Source organism: Protopterus annectens, chromosome 3.part1 (genome assembly GCF_019279795.1).
Source record: "Protopterus annectens isolate FY-2018-M chromosome 3.part1, PAN1.0, whole genome shotgun sequence".
NCBI lineage: Eukaryota > Metazoa > Chordata > Ceratodontiformes > Protopteridae > Protopterus > Protopterus annectens.
Genome location: NC_056732.1, coordinates 853,945,061 through 853,963,371, shown reverse-complemented (window position 1 = coordinate 853,963,371; position 18,311 = coordinate 853,945,061). Strand labels below are relative to the sequence as shown.

The window sequence follows — 18,311 nt, the reverse complement described above, 5'->3', positions numbered from 1 at the left end:
GGGAGCAGAAGGAACCGATATTTTTGTCTTCTTTGGGCTCGGACCCAATGGGGAAGTCAGAGTCGAAGAGCTTCTCTTCTTCACCTTTTCTGAAACTTTAGAGGAGGAAGAAGAAGCAGGACTAGAAATGCTCAATTTACTTAAAGGTTTTCCTTTAGATGAGATCATTACAGATATGGCTCTCCAAAAGAAGAGGGAAGTAGTCCTTTCAAAAAACAGTCCTCATGGAGATGGAGGGGCCCCAAGCAATACAAGGAAACAGAATGTGTGTCAGAAAAAGGAATCGTATGCCCACACTTCTCACAGTGTTTGAAGCCCACTAGGCCTTTTTCTTTATCTGCCATTTTCATGTAACACACACACACATCAAGTACACTCTCTCAGCCAAGGGCATACTAGTAAGAACTTGAAAGTTGCTTTTGGCTTTTTAAGTGTAAAGAGAGTTGGAAAAAGGGAAATATCAACAATGATATTTAAGAACTACATCAAGTGTGGAGGAAAAGAAGAAAGGAGAAAAATGGATTCTAACAATAGTAACTAAGAGTACTTCCGTAGTTGGAAAGGAAATGGGTAAGAGATCGTTTTTCAAGAAGAAAAGTAAAGAAATTTAGAATTAAAGAAGAAAACAATTTGAAAAAAACAAATCTGCTCAAAAGGATATGGCACCATGTCTAACTCGCAAAGCGGAAAACAAGATCTGCAGTAACTGATATAGCTGCATTGTGGGTAAGGGATGAGCTGAAGAGATTTTTGGTTCCCATAAACTATTGTTGCAGCCAAGAGCACACAGGTTGAGGAGAGAATGAAAACTAACAACATCAGATCAAATGAGAATACAAAATCTGAGAAAATGGAAGCTCTTGTTTATGGATATGGACAGTACCATACAAAGAGTGAAAACGTTTTTAGTCCATTTGGTTTTATATATAGGTCAGGCTTTATTTATTAGCAACCAGAAGAAATGTTGTGGTCATTAATTAACAGAGAGTTTTAGGAATTTATCTGAGAAGGAAAGACAGCAAGAGTTAAGTGGAAAAGCTGATTCTCCTAACAGTTGGCTTAGGATTACCAAATTTGAAAGTATATTTCATAGGTTCATAGGTGTGTACTAGGCTAATGGCCCTGGAGCCTTTACAAGCCTAGCCCATAGGATTACCCTGGCATCGTGCCACCTGTGCTTAGTTCCCAGTGCCTCTGTCAAGTAGAGCCACTGGAGTGAACCCCGTGGTGAATTTTCTATTTCCCACGCACTCATCAAAATTTCTCTTGAACAGGGCTAGTGAGGTGCTCTGTTTGACATGTATGGGGAAGTCTATTCCATAGCATGGGCAGTCTCTGGGTTATGAACCTGTCCCCCTCAAACACATTCTGTTGATTGTGGTAATGAGGTTGAGGTCTCTGGAGTGTGTGGTGCGGAGGGATTGGGATTTCTTTAGATGTAGCATTTCTAACAGAGCTAGGTAAGACATGGCTTTATAAGTCAAACAGAGATCGCCCCTAAGTAGGTGATATGAGACAGAGAATGGTTGGAGTTTTTTGAGTCTGTCCATATAGGACAAGTGTTTAAGGCCTTGAACCCTCTTTGTGAGGTACTTTTGTGGCCTCTCCAGTTGTTGCAGGTGACTAGTGAGGTACATGCCAAAAGGGGCACTGTACTTGATGATTGGCCTAATGAAGGAAGAGTAGAGGGAGACAATGATCTCTTTCTTCCTGGATGCAAAACCCTTAGTAATGAGATGTGCCACACAGAAGGACTTTCTGACTACAGTGGCAATGTGGTGGTCGAAAGAGAGGTTGCTGTCAACCTGTGTTGCCAGATATCTTATAACGCCTTCTGTGTTCAATGGACTACCATCGATGTGGTAATTCATGGGAACTGTGTTTTTCCCAAAGGGGATGACACATTTTTTGGCATTGAGCTTAAGGCTATGGTTCTGACACCAGTCGTTGGTCTCAGTGAGGCCTTTCCGTAGGATGTCAGCATCACTTGGGGAGTTAATAATAGCTCCCAACTTGCAATCGTCTGCGAACTTTGTCAGCCAGAGTCCCTTCGTGTTGGCCTGGACTTCAGAGAAGTAGATACTAAACAGGAGAGGACCCAGGACTGAACCCTGTGGGACTCCAATCGTGACTGGTCGGCAGTCTGACTTGGAGTCAGTTACTTTCACACTGTGGGTTCTATCAATGAGCCAGTTTGCAACCCACCTAGTGATATAGGGGTGGATGCCTAGCTTACTGAGTTTTTCTGTGATTCCTGAGTGGAGAATGGTATCAAAGGCCTTGGCCAGATCAATGTAGGCTGTATGAACCACCTTGCCTTCATCCACAGCTCTGATGACTGACTCAAAGAAGTCGACCAAGTTGAGCAGGCATGATCTACCCTTCACAAAACCAAACTGCGTGGGATCCAGAGTTTGGAGATTCCCTATATCCTTGTTTATTAGGTCCATGATGATGCATTCCATAGCTTTGCATATCAGACTCATTAAGCTAATGGGGCGATAGTTCCCAGGATCTGTAGTCGCTCCTTCTTTGTGGAGAGGGATGACTGTAGCAGTGTGCCATTCAGTAGGGAGAAAGCCTGAGGTGAGGCTATGATTGAACAGGGCACACAGGTGAGGTGCCAGTTCACGCTGTAGTTCATGTAGAACACAGTCAGAGATATTGTCAGGTCCCACAGAAGCTGTATTCTTGGCCTTGGACAGTGCTGTTTTAACCTGTACTGCAGTAATACTGGGTGCCTGATAATCTACTGTTAATGTGATAGGTCCTTTGGGAGGGGAGAGAGGGGTAAAGCTGGCACTGAATCTGTCGGCCAGTATATTGGCAATATCTGTTGGCTCGGTATAGGAGGTACCATTGTGCAGTAGCTCAGAGCAAATCTGAGTATTGCCATGGAGATTCTTTACATAACTATAGAAGGCCTTGTGGTTGTCTTTAATATCTGCCGCAATTCTGTTTTCATAGCTAGCTTTAGAGGATTTGATGAGGGATCTCAACTTTTTGTTGAGGCTGATAAGGGAGTTTTTCCAGTCTTGGGACTTCACCTTATTCCGCATTAGTTTCCTCCTTCTATTGTAGAGTTTTAGAGCCACACAGCTAAGACTCACATACATAATGCAAGCAGAAGGTTATAATCCAAAGAGGAAAAAGATGATGGGGGGGGTTCAACAAATAAGAGCAGCAGGATTTTGGCTACAGATTCTTGAGAAAAATATCCAACCATATAAAACATTATATTCATAAGATAACAGAAAATATTTAAGAACTAAGCAAACAAATGAGTGCAGAAGGGAAACTTTGCCAATATAAATGACTGCAAGCAGGGATACAGAAAAACATGTAAGAGGGGGTGGAATTTACCAGATAAAACTGGCAAAGCAACTAAGGTATTGGGAGGAAATAACTAGAGAGGGAAGGGTAATAGAGTGGGAGGAGATCAAGAAGTTGTTTGAACTACAGTTAAGAGACCACCTTCCTTATCAGGTACTGATATCAAGAGTATAGGCAAAGAGAAAGGTCTGGGGGAATATTAAACAAAAGACCTGCCCTAGTAGAATTTTTAATTGAATCTAAAATAGGTGATGCATTTAAAAAGGGGAAAACTTGTAAGGCATATAAACTACTGCATGAAAACCAGAGGAGGCTAGAAAACCAATTTACAAGGATACAGCTGAGAGACATATGTATATCTCCCAAGTATGCCGTGTCTAGAGGGATTTGGATTTTGCTTAGAAGTGTTTGCATAGGTATGTTTATACCACAAGCAGACTTCAGACTTTTTCCTCAGATAGACAGGAAATGTTGGAGGAGTCGGTAACTGACAGCATGCTTTTTTGGGAATGTATTGAGTTGGCAGATTTAATAACTTCCATACAGAGTACTCTCTCAGAAGTACTGGGGGAGAAAATAGCTGTAACTACTGAAATTATTCTTTTGAGCTGGGGACACAAGTTATGAATTGCCTAGGCATAGTTAAGGCCTTATGTTAATTCTGTTGCTGGCCAAAAAAATCAATCGCTTGAAAATGGAAATCAAAATCTAAGCCAATTGCATTTGAAGTAGTGGACATTGTAAAAGAGATAGAATAACAAGAAGGCAAGAGAAGGAGCAACTTACATAGAAATATCTGAAATTTGTGGGAACAATACATGCAGAATAATGTTCAGAAGGAATGAGGTTTAAGAAAAGGCAGGAATTGAGTGGTTTATGAAATGTGTATTTATTTGCATCACCGAATACTGTGATCTCTCTGCAGTAAGTGGGGGTTATTATTCTCACTTCATTGATATTTGGTGTTGAACTCTTAGCCTTATCCCTGAATATATTTCTGCTGAATAGCTGGATATTTGAGCTTTTTGGTTAGCTGTTATATACCTACATCAACTTTATTACAAGCTGAGATAACTACAAACTTGCAGTGTTATAAGACAGTACTGCATTTTATTTTTTCTACTTATTTGTTTCATTGAATATTGTGTTAAAGATAGTACTGCATTTTCTTTTCTGTGTATTTATTTGCTTCACTGAATATTGTGATCTCTCTGTCTCTGTGCAGTAAGTGGAGGTTATTATTCTCACTTCAATTATATTTGGTGTTGAACTCTTAGCCTAGAGGGTTTATCTGTACTTCTAAGTCTTAGTCACTTATCTCTGAATTTATTTCTGCTGAATATTTGAGCTGTTTGGTTAGTTGTTATATACCTACAAGTTAAGTACAAACTTGCAATGTTATGAGATAGTACTGCATTTTTTTTCTGCTTGTTTCATTGAATATTGTGTTAAAGATAGTACTGCATTTTATTTTTCTGTTTATTTGCTTCAATGAATATTGTGATCTCTCTGCACTAACTGGGGGTTATTATTCTCACCTCATTGATATTCAGTGTTGAACTCAGCCTAGAGTATTTCTCTGTGCTTATAAGTCTTAGTCACCTATCTCTGAATTTATTTTTGCTAAATAGCTGAATATTTGAGCTATTTGGTTAGCTGTTATATAGCTACATCAACTTTATTACAAGCTGTGATAAAGTACAGTTGTGTACACTTACTATAAATGTAGATGTTCAAGTGTATTGGGTTATCCCTGCCAGGGTAGCCTTTGGCCAGCCTGAATACCAGAAGCTTAGTTTATCTGCATCGGTTGCTGTCGCTTCAGGACTGACGTCAAGTAGTCAGTAGTATAACGTAAGGCAGCCGATGCCATTACATCAGTTTTTTTTTGCCCTAACCTGTCAGGAGCTCCCAAGTGGAGGCCAGGTTCTGGTGGAAGAACCCCACCAGTAGAAAGTAAATACCAGTATGTCCCATGTAAGGAAAGAGAAAAAAGAAGAGGGGGCTGGAGGGAGGGAAACCAGGACTGCAACAGTGAATACACTTGAACATCTACATTTATGGTAAGTGTACACAACTGTACTATGTTCTTCATGTTTCACTGTTGCAGTCATCACATTTGGGTTGATTCCCAAAGCTGAGGAAAAGGGTGGAGGCAGCCAAGGAAAGTAGGGGCTGGCTAGGATGCCCTGCAAGACTGCAGAAGCATACCCTGTCCTGGATTTGGAGATGATAGGCAGGTGGTAATGTTTGGTGAAGGTGTGAACAGATGTCTAGGTGGCAGCCTCCAGGATGTCCCTGGTGGGGACTCCTCTGAGGAAAGCTGCAGAGGTGGAGGCTGCTCTGGTTGAGTGAGTCCTGACCCCCTTGGGGGGGGGGGGGTCCGTGTTGTTTGTAGCAGAAATGGATGCAGTGTGCTACCCATTTGGAGATATTTTGTTTGGAGATGGCTTTGTCCTCTGCCCCTGCAGCAAAGCTAACCAGCAATTGATCAGACTTTCTGAAGGATTTAGTCTTGCCTAGATAGAATCTGAGCTGTCTGTGCACACCTAGAGAGTGCAAGATCCTTTCCCCCTTGTTCTGTGGGTTAGGGAAAAAGGTGGGCAAATGAATGGATTGGTTGAGAGCCACACTGGACACCACCTTGGGCATGAAGGATGGATTAGTCCTGAAGGATACCCTGTCAGCATGGAAGAAGATGAGTTCCACAGCCATGAGTGCTTGCAGCTCGGAGGCCCTTCTTGCTGAAGTGATGGCCAGAAGGAAAGCTGTCTTCCAGGAGAGAAATTTTAGCTCTGTTGAAGAGGCAGGTTCAAAGGGGGATGGGGGTGAGCTTTTACGACACAAAGTTAAGGTCACAAGCTGGGGTTGGTGCGCTTCTGGGTGGCCTCAAGTCGCTAGTCCCTCTTAGGAACTGTTTGATCAGAGGGTGTGATACAAGGGGCTGCTCAGTGGGAAAATGAGCTGAGACAGCAGAGGCATGAATTTTAATAGAGGAAAAAGGGAGTCCACTGTGTAGCAGGTCAGCTAATATAGGATGAGAGGGAGGGAGGGCTGTGCCATATTGGCTCCCTTAGCCTGAATCCAGGTGCAGAACTTTTTCCATTTGTCAGCATAAGACGTCCTAGTGCTAGGGCGTCTGGCCTCACGTATAACATCTAGAACCTGCTTGTTGAGGTTGGCAGATTGATCGGGGGGGCTAGGGAATAAGCCAAGCTGCCAAATTGAGTATCTGCAATTGGGGATGCATGAATTCCCCTTCCCTCTGGGTCAGGAGGTTTGGAATCTGAGGGAGATGCCAAGGTGGCAGAGGGGACAGGCTGCACAGTAAGGGGTACCAGTGCTGGCGAGGCCAGTCTGGAGCTACAAGAATTGTCCTTGGTTTTTCCTCTATTTTCAGCAGTACCCTGGGGATGAGAGGTAGTGGAGGAAAGGCATAGACTGATAGATTGCCCAGGGGCAGGACAGGGCATCCACTTTCCAAGCCCTGCAGTGATGCTCCCTGATGCAAAACTTGCTGAGCTGAAGGTTGGTGTGGGAGGCAAAGAGGTCAACCTTCAGGGTGCCCCATTTCAGAGTTATTAGGGAGAAGGTTCTTCTGTTGAGCTGAAACTCATGTGGGTCCAGAAGATTTCTGCTTAAGTGGTCTGCCAGAGAGTTGAGAGAACCCGGTAGGAATTGTGCTAACAGGTGGAGTTGCATGGCATAGGCTGTGTGCCAAAGGGTCATGGCCAGCCTGCATAGAGGGTAGGACCGAGTCCCTCCCTGCTTGTTGATAAACCACATCACAGTTGCGCTGTATGTATTTATCAGGAGAGCCCCTGGGGAGAGAAGGGGTTTGAAAGCTGTCAAGGCGTGCTGGACAGCTATCATCTCTTTTTGGTTGATGTGCCGATGGATTTGTTGTAGACTCCATTGGCCCTGTATGCACCTGCCGTCCAGGTGTGCACCCCAGGCATAATCGGATGCGTCTGTGGTGAAGATCTGGGTGGCGTGGGGTGGTGAGAAAGTTAGTCCTTTATTGAGGGAGCATGCTGTTGCCCACCAAAGAAAATCTTTTTCTGAGGCAAGGTACTATAGGTATAAGAGTCTCCAGGCCTTGAGTGTTAATACCAAAGGCTTTTTAGGTACCACTGAAGTTTCCTCATATGCAGTCTGGCATATGGAAGGAGTAGAATGCAAGATGACATGAACCCCAGAGCTTGCAGGATTTTCCTTGCATATAGTTGGGGTCTGGTGGCTAATTGAGAAAAGTAGGCTGTCAGGAAGGTTTACACACAAGAATCAAGGTGTAGGCTCGAGTTAAATGACCCAAAAAAAGAAAATAACCTATAACACAACTCTCCAAGGGTCATACACAATGCTGAAGGATATCACAATACAGCAATAAAATCATGATGTAGTAATAAGAAATCCAACTGTTTATTCATTCGAAGTAGGTATGCGCTTTCATGGGAATAACTCCCATTTCTTCACACCATTCAATAAAACAAAGCACAAATGGTCCCTTTATACAACACATTTTTCTTAATTGAATAATTTGAATTTAACCTCCCCTCCCATATTTTAAAGTGACAAGTATTAAAATATATATAACTATTTAAAATCATTACATTTAAATACATGCCTTTCTAATAATTGACAACTTCATAAAAAATTTTATGTAACATAATTTTATAAAAATTTATATATAAAATATCTCATTAATACAAACCACAATAAATATCCAACCTTCAAAGACAACAGAAACAGCATTAATAAATTCCTTCCATATTATGGGGGTAGTTGTATCACCTAACATTTATATCATTTATTTACGAATTCCCCTATTTTTCAAAATCGGCTTTAGTGGAACCCTATTTTTTGTGGCTTTCCCACTGTTAAGCTAGTGACTGCATTTCGCCTGTTTTACTGCTACTTTAAGTGATTCCTGCATTTTACACTGTTTATTGCACTTTAAGTTACTAATTGTTGCAAATTGTTTCTGTAGGCTACACACTAAAGTGCGCTAGCCGATTTACAGCATTTATAGCATTTACTGTCTGTTTTTTTCCTTATCTCTGTAATAAAACAAAAAAATCTCTTGTTTTCCTGCCTTACTGAACTAGAGTAGTCCAGTTTCAGAGTTGCTGATCCCTGGGCTTTGTTTTTAGTTCCTGTTACTGATCCATTGCCTTATTAGGAAGGAGGGAAGTTTCTTTGCTTACCAGTGGGAGTGGGAAGCACTGAGCGGCCTTTTGGTCCGATTTGGTGAAGTTTCAGCCAGAAACTAGTAGTCCATTGGTCGTTTGGGCCAATTCCTACCTCCCTTCAGCCCCTGCTATAAAACACACTAAACGCGTAGCTCAGAGTTGCCACTGTTGCACACAAGAGCAGCGGCGGTTAAACTATTCGGGACATCTAAATTCCACTCTTCAAATTTTCCCTTAGAACTACCTTCCTCAAGCTGTACTGCTGATCTAACCAGCATATCCTATAACTGAAAAGTTCATCTCTACTTGATTCCCAAGTAGACTATTCTCTATCTGTAAAGCCTAGCACTTACTCCTACAGTACTTGCACCTTGATAAAGCACTCTTATTATAGATAGTACCCCACCAGCCTAAAACCCACTTCCCGGAGTCCTTTGAAAGTCTCTTTATCTACTACTACTAGTATGTCGAGGGATCAGTTGCTAGTGTCCTCTCCAGCTCAACTGGTGAACCTGGGAATATTGAGGCAATGTTACAATTGCCTCATGTACACAGACAATCCTCTCCTTCTCCCACAAAACACAAATACATGCGAGAGATGCAACTATACGGCCAAACTGGAGGCTGAGCTCTCTCAACATAGGACTGGCAAGACCAGACAGGAGGAGAAGGTAACCACACACAATACATACCCAGTCACACATGGTACCATCACAACTTCAAATCATACACATACTCACACAAAGACATACTCGGAGGCTCTGATCAAAAATTTACCAAGACAGCAGAGGCCACCAAAGCAGACACCCAAACAACTACCACCTCACGACCCAACACATGCAACACATAGACCACACAGTCAGAGTGTCAAACAGTCACAGCCCTTAAGGCCAAACAAAATGCCAGACACACTTGTCATTGGTGATTCCATAGTCAGACACACTGACGCCCGCCACCAGACTGAGTAAGGAGAAGGTCACAGTAAGCTGCCTGTCGGGCGCTAGAATCCGCCACATAACGCAAGCACTCAGGTCTCTCAACAGCAGGTACAAGTACGACTCAGTCATTGTCCACGCTGGTGTCAACGACCTGAGACGCACCTCCTTGGACTACATGAAAAGGGACATCGAGGAGCTCTCTGATTATGTAGCCCAGGCAGGTATGACCCTGACCTTGAGCAGTATCCTACCTTCACCTAGAATGATGCCACAATACAGTGATAAGATGATCAGCTTTAATAATTGGCTTAAATTCTGGTGTCATTCAAAGGGGATCCAATGTCTGTCTGCCTGGGATGACATGCTGGACAAGCCACGCTGCTGCAAGGGACGGCTTGCACCTGTCACCCTGGGCTTCCGATATTGGCAAAGGCTCTTGCCACCCCATAGTGCCTTTTTAGGCAAGGCTCAAATTCTAAACCTACCACCCTAGAACACCAAAAGGAACAATACTAAGGGTAATGCTGCTCAATGCCAGAAGTCTCAATCTCAAGATGCACGCACTCTAGGCCCTTCTCAATATGGAGAACATTGATGTCTGTGCTGTGACAGAAACCTGGTTCAAGGCTCCTGAGAGCACCCCAGCACTAACAGGTTTCACCTCATATCATGCGTTCCGCCCCAAAATCCGGACAACACCAAGAAAGGGGGGGGGGGGCCCATATTCATAAAGGACACCCACACCTCAAGGTTGGTGGCAACGCATGATGCATCGGAGACCATCCAGGTGCAATTAACCATAGGCAAGACTGCTCTGCAATTTGTAGCATGTTACAGGCCACCCTCTCAAATTCAGGAACCTCACATGGCCTTCCTGAAAACATTGGAGGATAAATGTATCTCCAAACACCATCATACTAGGTGACTTCAACTACCCTAATATAGACTGGGAACACTACTCAAGCCCGAACACTCTAACCCAAAGATTCCTGGAGTTCATAAACTCAAATGCCATGGAACAACTAGTCACCATCCCCACAAGAGGAGAAAACATACTTGATCTCATCATCACGAACATGGGATCAAAATGTTCAACACCGGAAGTATACCCCTCACTGGTGAGATCAGATCATAAACTAATCTCGCTGGAGGTCCTCATCCCGCCCCCACCTGTAACAAAAAAGACCACAGTGAAAAACTTCTCAAAAGCAGATTTCACACTTCTAAAAACTAGTGTGGTCTCCTTTAAGGCCCCTGAGCCAGTGGTAAACATTACTCAAACCGCTGAATCACTTACAAATGCCTTCTACCAGCACCTACAGGACTGCATGGATCAGGCAATCCCAAACAAAACTAAGACTCTCTGTACCAAAGGCAAGCATCCAGTCTGGTGGACCCCAGCCATAAACAAGCTCTACAACAAAAGGAGGAAGCTACTACAAGATAGAGCAAAATCCTTGAAAGGTAAGACACCTTTGATCATTATAAGTAAAAACTAAGAGCTCTCATAAAATCATCCAAGGCAAATTTTGAGAGAAAAATCGCCAAGGAATCTAAAGACAATCATAAGGCCTTCTTTAGCTATGTTAGAAACCTAGGAGGAAACTCCCAGATATGCTCAGAATTAGTTCAAAATGATGTGAAAATTACTGAACCTACACACATTGCTAACATACTGGCTGACAGGTTCAGTGCAAACTCCCTCCCCCAAAAGGAGAGATATCTATTCCAGAGGATTGTAGCCCCCAAACATCTCCAACGCCCAGGTGAGAACTGCCCTCACTAAGGCAAAAACACAGCATCCATGGGACCGGATGGTGTCCCCGGCTGTGTGCTTCATGAACTCAACGAGGAATTAAACCCACAGTTAGGACAGCTGTTTAATCTTAGCCTCACCTCAGGATACGCACCAAGGAGTGGCGACGGCGACTGTGGTCCCACTTCATAAGGGCGGTGCCTCCACAGACCCTGGAAATTACCGCCCCATTAGCTTGACAAGCCTTATCTGCAAAGCCATGGAGAGGATCATAATGGAACACATAAATAAAGACATAGGGAACTTGCAGACTTTGGATCCAACCCAGTTTGGCTTTGTCAAAGGCAGATCCTGCCTCTTAAACTTGGTTGACTTTTTCGAGACAGTCACCAAGGCCATTGATGAGGGAAAGGCAGTCCATACAGCCTACCTCGACCTGGCAAAGGCCTTCAACACAATACCCCACTCAGGTATCATCGAAAAACTCATCAGCTTGAATGTAAACCCATACATCACAAGATGGGTTGCAAACTGGCTAAGTGACAGAACCCACAGGGTCAGAGTTGCTGGAGCCATGTCAGACTCAAAGCCTGTCACAAGTGGTGTCCCACAGGGCTCAGTCCTGGGTCCACTCTTGTTCGGCATCTACTTTTCTGAAGTACAAGCAAACACAGGAGGGCTATGGCTGACAAAGTTTGCAGATGACTGCAAACTGGGCGGCATAGTCGAAAACACATCTGACACAGATATCCTCCAGAAGGGTCTCACAGAAATGGATAACTGGTGCCAGAGCCATGGCCTGAAGTTAAACGCCAAAAAATGCATAGTCATACCCTTTGGGAAAAACAAGGTTACCCCTAGCTACCATATAGGTGGCAATCCACTGAGCACAGAAAAGTCATCAGGGATCTGGGGACCCAAGTTGACAGTAGCCTTCGCTTGACACTCATGTTGCTAAAGTAGTTAGGAAAACCTTCTATATCGCCCACCTGATAATGAAGGGATTCACATCTAGATCAAGGGAGGTCATCGTCCCCCTGTACTCATCACTCATTAGACCTATGATTGAGTACAATGCCCGCTCGAATGTATCTGACCAGACACCTGCTGTAGCTTGAAAGGCCCCAAAAGTTCCTCACCAAAAGGATAAAGGGTCTCAAAATATGTCTTATGCTGCCCGACTGAAAGAACTCCAGCTCTATTCAGTCTCATACCGCTTGCTCAGAGGTGACCTGTGCCTGACATATAAGGCCATGTCAAACCCAGATTTGATGAATATGCTTCACCTCAAAAATCTAAATCCCTCGGAACCACAAGGGCGGAGACTTAAACCTTGACACGGTTATAAATAGAACGTGCTGGAGGGACAGATTCATCACCCAGAGACTCCCTATGCTGTGGAACAAAATCCCGGTACATGTGAGGCAGAGCACCTCGCTGGCCTTGTTCAAGAGGAATCTTGACCAATGGATGGGAGATCGCAGATATACCCCAGGGATTACTTCAGTGTCACTGCTTGACAGAGGCACAGAAAAATGATAGGCATAGTTTTTATTCAAACTAAAGGGGTGGCGAAAGCCACATAACTATGGGCTAGGCTTATAAATGCCCTTGGGCAGATAGCCTAGTATGAACCTATGAACCTAGCGTTAAGTCCAATACCTCTATCAGCCTGCAACCGAATAATCCATCTTAATTCAGATGTCTCCGTTTTATTGTAGGTATCCCCCCCCCTTTCATTTTCCTTAACTATTTCTATCACCATAAATTTGAAGGAATGGATTTCTCCTTGTTCCATAGTGTGTTTAGCTAAAGCATTAGTATTTTCTTTATTCCTAATACTCAAAAAATGCTCTCATACGATTTCTAAATTCTCCATTAGTCTTATCTACATAATGGCTCGAGCAATGGGCGCAAACTGCTAAGTATACGATATTCTTTGTATGGCAGTTAGTCTTAACTTTAAACTTATATTCCTTTCCTGTGGCAGGATGTATAAACTTATTGGTAGTCTCTATGTATCCACACTGATTGCACTTTCCACAGGGTGAGGTACCATAATGCTCCCCCTGTTGTTCTCCTATTCTAGGCCCATAACACAACATTCTTTTCAAATTCTTCTTGTTTTGATATGTAAAACTGGGTCCATCCCCTACTCTCTCTAATTTGTGGTTCTGATGTCAATACTGGCCAATATATTTCTTTAATACATCTCTCATATTAATATTGCTAACATAAGCAGTAGATATTCTCAATTTGTCCCTAGTGGCCTTGTGTGTAATTACCTGCACATCTCCTCTATCTGAAAAATAAAGTTTTCCTTTTGTGTCTCTCAGTTCTTGGATTTCTTCTACAGTATTTTTAAGATCCTGTTCCTTATAACCTCTCTTCCTAAACTTTGTATACAAGTCACCTATTTAATTTTGAAATATTTCATTCTCTGCCGTGAGTCTGGACACACTGAGTGCCTGCCCCTTCACCACATTGTCAGGAAGGTTTGCTTTTCTGGTGTAAGGAATGCCATATCTGGGATGCTGTGTCCAGGCTTTCTCCCAGGAATATAACCCTTTGGGTGGGTACCTGTTTGGATTTCTTTTCATTGATTATCTACCCTAGGGAGGTCAGTAAGGACTTTACAAAGGCCAGGTGCTTGAGCAGTTTTTCCTGGCTGACTGCCTGAATTAGGTAGTTGTCTAAGTATGGGTAAATATGGATTTTCCTTTGTCTGCGAAAGGCAATGGCAGGAGGCAGACATTTTGTAAAAACTCTGGGAGCAGTAGATAAGACAAAGGGAAGTGCAGAGAACTGAAAATGCTGCGATTCTGCTCTGAAATGGAGATATTTCCTGCATGACTCCCTGATAGGAATATGGAGGTAGGCCTCCTTTAGGTCTCGGGTGGCTAGCCAAGCATCCTTGGAGAGCATGGGTAGCAGCTGCTGCAGGGTGAGCATTTTGAATTTTGGGATCACCAGGAAGGTGTTTAGAATGGCTAGATAGAGGATGGGGTGCCAGGCACCCTCTTTCCTGGGTACCAGAAAAAGTATGGGGTAGAAACATTGGCCTTTTTATTCTGCAGAAACATGCTCTACTGCCCTCATGGAGAGCAGGGAAAGGGCTTGCTTTTACGCCTCTGTCCACTGGTTTTGAGGTAGATCTGGGAACCCTTTTGGAGTTGGAAGGGTGTGGAAAGAAAATTTGTATCCCTGGGACACTATGTTGAGAACCAGCGGTCGTTGGTAATGGTGTCCCAGGTGTTTGCATGAAAGGAGAGTTTTCCTCCTGGGGTAAGTGGTGGTGGGCAGAGGGAGGGGGTGGGGGAGGAGAGTCATTGTGAGTTTTTACCATAAAGGGGTGGCTTTGAACTCCCTGGTTTTGAAGTGGTAGTCCACTGCTTAGATCTCTGCATTCACTGTGGCTGCTGTCTGTGGGGTCTAGTTCCCCAGGGTCTGGGCTGAACTGGCCTGGTGGGAGCAGGAAAGGACCAGTGCTTGGAAGGACAATGTCTGCTAAACTTGGGTGGCTGGACCTGTAAGAAATCCTTAACTGTCTGCATAGATTTTGCTTTTTCTTCCATCTTTTTTAAGACCTCTTCTGCCTTAGTGCCAAATAAGTTGTCTTTGTGCAAGGGGGCATCCAACAATTTAGATTTAACATGGTCTGGCAAAGGCCGATCCTTAAGCCACGCATGCCTTCTAAGGACAAAACTGGTGACTGCTGCTCTGCAAGAAGCTTCTAGGGCGTCAAAACCACAGTGCAAGGTGTGTTTAGTTACTTGACTTGCAGAATGCATTAACTCTTGTAACTCCTTAGATTCTGCACAAGCAGGAAAGGAAAACATTTTTTGTTTGAGGAGTTCCAGGGTATGTTGCTGAAGGTTTAGCATATGGAACTGGCAATTTAGTGCTCCGATAGCAAGAGTAGCTGAGGTGTATACTTTTTTACCCCATCTGTCTAGTGCTCGGGAATCCCTATCTGAGGGGGTGGGATTCTTAGCAGATGTTGCTTTAATTCCTTTAGGCCCTTGAGAAATTACCTCAGGGTCAGTAGCAGGATTTCTAAAAATAAATTTGTCTGGAGTCAGGGACTCTAATACCAGTCTGGTTTTCTGGGTGAAGGAGGAAGGGTATTAGTAGTCAAGCTGGATTCCAGGAAAACATCCTCTACAACATCCAGGACTGGGGGGATGACCAGGTGTCTGTGCTGTAGAAGATCTAAGAATTCCCCGAGTCTCTTTTTAGACTCAGGGTAGTTCTGACTTTCCCACTGGAAATGTTCCCTTAAGGTGTGAAGGGTTTCCCCAAAGGAAAAATCCTCTCAGGGAGAGGCTGAAGGAATAGAGTCCTCTGCACCAGAATCCTCATAAGCAAAGAGGGTTTGCATGTCTTCATACTCAGATGCATCAGAGTCATCGGACTCCTGTTCAGACAAAACTACAGGGGACAGATCTCTTTTTCTTGGAAGGGGTAGCTTGGCTTCCCCTGATCAGCATGATGAGGTATTCCGCCATTTTAAGCATTTGACACTGAGGCAAGAAAGCAGGTGCCTGAGATTGGGTCATCGGTTTCTTGGGTGTGGTTCGTAACCTGGGCCTAAGAAACTTGGTGGTTTTCAAAAGAAAAGTAGTCGCGAAAGAAGTTGTCCGTTTGTGTCGTGAATCAGGCTGACTTCCTTGGAAGACCGTGCTTGCTCAGTGGCTCTGGACCCATCCAAGGTAGAGATGACCACAGGATCCTTAGTCGAAGAAGAGTTTTGCGGCATACCGGACTCCGAAAGGGTCTTAGTAGCAGCCTGCGAATCCACAAAAGAGGACATTAAGGGCTGCGAAAGCACCTCACTAAGGACCGGAGAACTGATGACTAGCTTAATGGGAGCGTCGTCAGTAGGTTTGGACCTGTGCGGTCTGTCTCTGTCTTTATCTTTACGTTCTTTCAGAAGATCTGCTGTCTGATGGTTTAACAAAGCCATATCGGAATTTGAGGACTGTAAGCGAAAAATATCTAGCTACAATAAGGGCCCAATGATGTATAGTTCTGGCGTTGAACAAAGCACAGATGTGACAGGGGGGACGTCGTGGTCTGGGCTTAAGCAAGTGATGCAGTAAGAATGAAAGTCTCGGTGTGGCATTTGCTTTCCACAGGCGAGACAATTGTTAACTTTTTCTAACATCAGTTAGTGCAAGTAAAAAGGATCCCCAACATGGTAATTAGCTCTAGAAGACTTCAGCTTCAATTTGGAAGACGAAACTCAGGTAGCGACTGACCAGCACTCGTGCGAACTGCTTCTGCTTCAGGCTCCACGGCAAGAAAGACTGATGTAATGGCGTTGGCTGCCTTACTTTATACTACTGATGACCTGACGTCAGTCCTGAAGCAACAGCATCCTATGCAGAAATACTAAGCCTCTGGTATTCGGGCCAGCCGAGGGCTACCCTGGCAGGGATAACCCAAATGTGATGACTGCAACAGTGAAACACGAAGAACATGTACAAACTTGCAGTGTTATAAGATAGTACTGTATTTTATTTTTTCTGCTTATTTATTTTTCATTGAATATTTTGTTAAATATAGTATTGCATTTTATTGTTCTTTGTATTTATTTAATTCACTGAATATTGTGATCCCTCTGCAGTAAGTTGGGGGGGGGTTATTCTCACTTCATTGATATTCGGTGTCAAACACTTAGCCAGAAGGGTTTCCCTGTGCACATAAGTCTTAGTCTCTTATTTCTGAATTTATTTCTACTGAATATTTGTTCCATTGAATATTGTGTTAAAAATGTGCATTTTATTTTTCTGTGTATTTATTTGCTTCAATGAATATTGTGATATTTCTGTCTCTCTGCAGTTAGTGGGGATTATTATTCTCATTTCATCGATATTCGGTGTTGAACTCTTAGCCTAGTAGGTTTCTCTGTGCTTATAAGCCTTAGTCACTTATCTCTGAATTTATTTCTGCAGAATATTTGAGCTGTTTGGTTAGCTGTTACATACCTACATCAACTTTATTACAAGCTGAGATAAGTACAAACTTGCAGTATTATAAGAGTACTGCTTATTTCTTTCTTTCATTGAATATTGTGTTAAAGATAGTACTGCATTTTATTTTTCGGCATATTTGTTTGCTTCACTGAATATTGTGATCTTTCGGTCTCACTGCAGTTAAGTTTCCCGCACTCCCTCCCTGTTCTTGTTGTGGTATTAATCTTGGTGGCTTTGGAATTGCCTGCCCCTCCTGTAAATTTGTGTTTGAACACTCCTGCTGGGTCCATCTGATTTGCTCACTCAACCGAGTACATTGAGATCATATTTTGATTTCAGACACTCCTACCAGTCCTATCTGTTCAGCTCTATCCCAGCTCTAGCCCAGTCTAGTGTCATTAGCACATTACACCTAACACACAGAGAACATTTGAGTAGGCCAACCCACTTACGCCCTTAACCTTGAATTATCTTCTGTTTCTCTTTTCTCCCTTTCCACTTTACTTTGTGTTCTGAGTGTGCTTCTCACCTAAGTATATTTTTTGGCACTTTTTAACTGTTCAGAGTTGATTTAAACAATAATTAAATTCAGTTCAGAATAAAGTTTGAATAAATTGCTTTAATATTGCTACACAAACTCAAGTGTGCTAGCTTGCACTGCACTTGAATTGTTTTTAAACGCAGGTTTAGATATCTTCTGTATACCTTAGCTAACTGTTGCAATATCTAGCGACTGTATGGCAACTTAGGTTTTTAGGTTTTTTCTGTTTATCTTAGTTAACTGTTGTGCTTCTGAGGACTCATACTCTTGGCTTCATTTATTTGTCTACTTTCGTGTCTGATTAAAGTAGTACTGCGTAGTAACTGCTGCAAGGCTACTTATCCCTACTGGGCTCTCTACTGTTTATATTTTCTTGCTAATTGTTTGGTTGGTTATTAGTTTAAGGGATTTTGATCCTGCTAGGGGTATTTCTACCTTTATATAATTGCTTCTATTATTAAGACCTATTTTACTTCTACTAGCCATAAAACTTCTTGTCTAACCTGTAGGGGCCCTACACATGCAGGCTGGGCTGGGATCCCACTCTGTTAAGGGTTTATTATAGCCAACCTT

At 43.2% G+C, this 18,311-nt stretch overlaps 1 protein-coding gene across 1 annotated transcript in view; it reads right to left on the bottom strand.

The window, feature by feature from the left end:
- Window positions 1–18,311, bottom strand: part of FBXO15 (F-box protein 15) — a 1,391,649-nt gene that overhangs the window by 541,081 nt on the left and 832,257 nt on the right. The window lies entirely within an intron of this gene.